Here is a 4,879-nt window from a genome sequence, read left to right on the forward strand (position 1 = left end):
AAGAATTCCAGGAGAATGATCAGGTTTAAAAAAATGTTTCTGCCAGAAGCAGCTTACAAAGATCCACAATTAGGAAAATGGTCACCTAAGTGGCAAGGTCCCTTTTTCATTCATAAGAAAATGTTTGGAAATGCATACGTATTAAAGGATATAGATGGTAATATAAGAGATAGAGCCTTGAATGGCAAATTTCTAAAGAAATATAATCCATCTATATGGGAACAACATGATCATGTGTTTCAACAAAAACATGCAGAATTGTCTGAAACAACAAGGGATCATTAAAATCACATCATTAATAATAATGTTACATCTTAGACATTCCAACAGTGTCTAACAACTAAACTAAGATTTTTAATGGCTGACCAAGCATTACAAAGCTTTTCCTCCTGAAGAATCAAGCTTTGCTGTATAGCCATATCTTTGAACATCTCTTACCTCAAATGGGCAAGCTTGGTTCACCTTTGATGTAGCTTCTTCTCTTCAATATCAACGGAGTTTTGGAGTGAAGAATTTTCATTGATGATGCTGATCTCCTCTTTATTTATCTCAGCCAGGCGATTCAGTGAAGATTTCCTTTCCTCATAAAGAAGCTTAAGCTTCTAATCAAAAGAACTCACATAATCTTGGGTTTTCCGCTTACTAAAGTTTTTGAACGATTTTTCTTGAGCTTCCAAAGAAGTTTCCTCTTCCTGAAGTTTTTGAGCTAAGAAATTTGGAGATTGAACTCTTGATTCAGTATCACATTGTTGAAGAAGAAGAGTCTATTTGACATAATCATGGCAAGGTATCCAATACTCAAACCTTGAGAAATCAAGGATCTCAAGGTCTGCTTAAGTGTCTGTGCAGAAGCCTGATCCTATGGGTCGTCTGTTAAGGTCAAGTAGAGATTCCCGATTTTGTCTTCTTTTATGTTCTCAAGATACTCATCAGTGTAAGAGTGATCACTACTAACAGAGGCAAGTTGATTCCTCACAAATGATGGTTGTTTGCACAATAACCTCTTCCATCCATCACTCTTTCATCACGCTTGCTTTTTGAGTGCTTCCATCTTCATCGTAAAGAAGAGAAGGCAGGTTAGCAAGAGAGTGAAGTCTGGTATCATGAGGACATGGGCTTATATAGAGAAAGTCTAAAATGAATTTCACGAGGAAAGAAAGGCAGACCAGTCCCAAAAGTAGATATTGAAGTTGATGAAGAACCTTTACATACGGAGGTAATCATAAACTCAGTATTGCTCCGTAAAGATGTAACCTCTAAAGGAATAACACTTTCAGGAACTCCACTCCCTGTAATAGGAGATGTTGCTTCAACATTTGTTTGAATCAACATTTGAGCCTGGAACTTCAACATCTAAAGGACTTGACTGCAAGGGATCTTCATAAAACTGATGAAATAAGTCTTCATTAGGAGATTCCACATGGAGCTGATCAACTTCTTCCAACTGGAGAGCAGTACTTCCGTCCAAAGGGGAAGTAACCACATTCTCCAACTGGGGGGCAGCATCACTTGAAGGAAAAATGGGATGATTGATGACAAATTCATCAGTAGAAGCACCCTTTGAATTTAACTCTGGGTAGCTGCCCTGGAAGTATATCCTTGGCAGCTTTCTTGAGAGGGTTAGTTTGATCCACAATCCCATGGTCTGCATGTCCTTGGAAGTAGAGAGACAATTGTAATCCCTCTTCCTTGCAGCTCTCTTGAAAGGATCAATCTACTCCATTGGCCCTATGAATCAGATCATGTCCTCCACAGTTTGGACATCTCCATAGGAAGCTCCCTAATCATAAGCATCATCATCTCCATTCTCTAAAGAGTTATGAGGTCACTACTACAAAAACCTTGTGTTGTGGACGCTTTTACGTCGACGCCTAGCTGTAGGCGTTGGGATAAAATAAATAGTCCCGCATTTCCTCGACGCTCAAAGGCGTCCAGAAATTTCGAGTCCCCTTTTGGCGTCGACAATACTCGTGCAAGGCACCTGACATATACTTTAATTTTGTCAATGCTTTAATTAGCAAAATTCGACTTCCCAGTTCCCACTTCTTCAAACCTCAACTGCTCCCCCCAATATGCCTCAAACCCTAAATTGAGTTCATCAGTTCTCTGATATGCAATTCGCACGTCGGGTGTTTTCGAATTCCCCTTGATCTGGTCATCTTCAACCTCCATCAGTTAGCGCAATTCGGAAGCTGCGAGATTAGACAATTTGACATCGAAAATTGGGGAATTTCATTAGAATTCTTCTGATTCGCAGGTTTGTCGTCAATTACGTCCTTATTGCATTGAATTTTCTAAAATTTCAATCTCTGATTTTTCGAATTACGGTGGTTTTTTCGTTTTTAGTCTCCCATCAATCTTAGGTTTTGTAATTCATCAATTCTAAAGATTTTTTTTCTTAGTCTCACAGATTTTGAACTTCCAATTTTTCTTGGATTATTCTTTTTTCCCTCTCATCATCTTCGGCTCTTAACTGCTTGGTCGCTAAGAGAACCAAATCAACTGCTAATTCAAATTTTGTTTGTAACAGGCAAGTTATTATGGTTTTATCTTCCATAATTCTAGTTTTAATTTCTAATTGTGCTATTCTTTGTGAGTCTAGTTAAAGATGAGTTTTTGTTTGATATTTTTGTAATCTTGCTATGCGTTTTCCAGGTAAATTTGCCTTCATGCTTCTCTGGTATTTTATCTTATTGTTTATCTTCTATCTCTTTCCTAGTTACTGTTTGTTGAATGTTGATCTCTATATGCCATTTCATTCTCATAAATGTCTAAGAGAGTGTCTAGATTATGCTCTATGCTTGAGGTTAATGCTATCTAGAGGGTTGACATTCTGTGCTTAGTTTCTAAGCATAGAATAAAGTGATAAGGAACTGGAACAAAAACAAATTAATAGAAGTTAATAATACCTTAACAGGAGGAAAAGGAGGGTGATTATGGTTTTAGTTTTTGTTTGTTCTAATCTATGCATTTCTTGGTCCGCTCACAGAATTCTGTACGCTAGAGATTACTTGATATTATCAGTACATTGTTAAATTCTTTTTAATATTCAATGAAGCAAGATGAACAAATAAATAACATCGCACAATTCCTAAATAGAGGTGTTGTATTGGTCTATTTTATATCAGATATGATTGGTTGTACCTTCTGAAGGCTTAAATAAATAGATTAGGAAAAAAAAGCTTTGTTCATTGTCTAATCCGAGCCTGGTAGCCTTACACATTAGTTGGTATAAATCTATCTGCAAATCAGATCAAAGTAATCTACTAGACCATAGGGAGTGTTTTCTTGGGTTGATTTCGCCTTATCTTCACTTATGGCAGCGATGATATTTACCCCGGGTGCAATTACATCAGGCTGAAAGCATACTTTGATTTAGAAAATGAGTAACACCTCAAATAACAAGAATATATATAAAAGAGAATTAGAAATAGATAATTCTGATACTGATTGTCAGATTAATCATTGAGGATGAATCTTGAATTTTGCAAGTACCTTCCGAATCCGTTTAACTAGTCTGAAATTGTCATATGTTTTTTCTCTGTTTGATTGTTTATGTTTGGCATATAAAAGAAAATATTAACATGTGCGAATATTTTGATATACCTCAAAATTGGGAATTATTTTTGGTGTATTGACTGTATCTTGTTCTCACTGTTCTTATATTAGCATTGTTAGCACATCACAATAATAATTTAGTCATTTTCTTAGATTTAGTGCATTTATATAATTATATAAGTTGTAGTTATTTGTGTTACAGCTTCTGTTGAAGAAAACAATGATAGGAGAAGCAACACCAAAGATCACCCCCTAGGCCATTGGTTCATGAATTTTTCAGAGGCAGACAAACTACTCAAACTTGCTGCCGCTCGTCAACAGGTAGCTGCAAAATTTAACCCTCTTTATGAGACTCAGGTTTTATTTCAATTATTTTGATATGGGTCTCATCAACTGGTAGTTGCTATCATCTAATCCTTCTCTATGAAACTGTCAGTGCCTTTTGTTATATTTGTTGATATGGATCTATAAAGACCCAAATGAAACTATAAGGAGAGATCTTTAAAGTATTCATGCAAGAACACCCTATATATATAAAGATCCAAAACATACAAGATAAGTCCAATAAAAATAAAAATAATGATAAAATCTCACTTGTAAACTCCCTGCTCTAAGAGTAAGGTAAAGCCGAGAGAGTTTCTAAATAAAACATTTTAGATAATCATATAAACTATTGATCCGCATCACTGTTCCTAATAAAATGGTAAAGATATTCATAAGAAGGATTATTGATCCGCATCAATTGTTTTACTTGTAGGATCGACATAATTATGTGTGATATTTTCTAATTTAGTGTTTTGTTCAAGACTTGTTTTTTTATCACCATTGTTGTATTCTATCTGAAGTAATGACATTATATGCAGGATAATGCCGATCGAACGTCTTCATTTGTTGTGCTCATTAATCTACTACGTCCACTGGACCACTCAAGATGGCCAGCGCCAGCATCAAATGAAGCCTTTACTGTCAGAAATCAGAAGTTCTCTGATCTTGTTGTCAAATGTCTGATCAAACTAACAAAGGTAACATCCTCATTTAACAGACAAGTTTCTTGTGTAACATGTAAATTTTGAGCAGAATTTGTTATAGAGGCGATTTATTTCTCTGGCTTGCTTTTGTTCTGATTGGAGGCTAGTTCTGTTCCAGCCTCATGTGTATAGAAGTGGTAGAGGGGCTGTAGTTTCAGTTTATGTGGGCAGAATGTCCAGAATACTGGTTGAACATAATCTCCAATTCAGCACTCACGGAGTACTTTATAGCACCTTCCTATTAATGTTCATTCTGCAAGCTGTGAGTTTCTCTCTAGTCGGCTTTCCAGTCC

At 36.1% G+C, this 4,879-nt stretch overlaps 1 long non-coding RNA gene across 5 annotated transcripts; it reads left to right on the forward strand.

Moving 5' to 3' along the window:
- The first annotated feature begins 1,958 nt into the window (after positions 1 to 1,958).
- On the forward strand, positions 1,959 to 4,602 carry LOC125496877 (uncharacterized). Of its 5 annotated transcripts, none has more exons than XR_008968958.1 (3): positions 1,959 to 2,257; positions 2,403 to 3,879; positions 4,422 to 4,602. It is a non-coding gene; the product is annotated as an uncharacterized LOC125496877 (long non-coding RNA). The 5 variants fall into 5 exon arrangements; XR_008968959.1 differs by having other exon boundaries at positions 2,411 to 3,879; XR_008968960.1 differs by having other exon boundaries at positions 1,962 to 2,257; positions 2,490 to 3,879.
- The last annotated feature ends 277 nt before the right edge of the window (positions 4,603 to 4,879 follow it).

The sequence above is a fragment of the Beta vulgaris genome, chromosome 4 (assembly GCF_026745355.1).
Source record: "Beta vulgaris subsp. vulgaris cultivar EL10 chromosome 4, EL10.2, whole genome shotgun sequence".
NCBI classification, from domain to species: Eukaryota; Viridiplantae; Streptophyta; class Magnoliopsida; order Caryophyllales; family Amaranthaceae; genus Beta; species Beta vulgaris.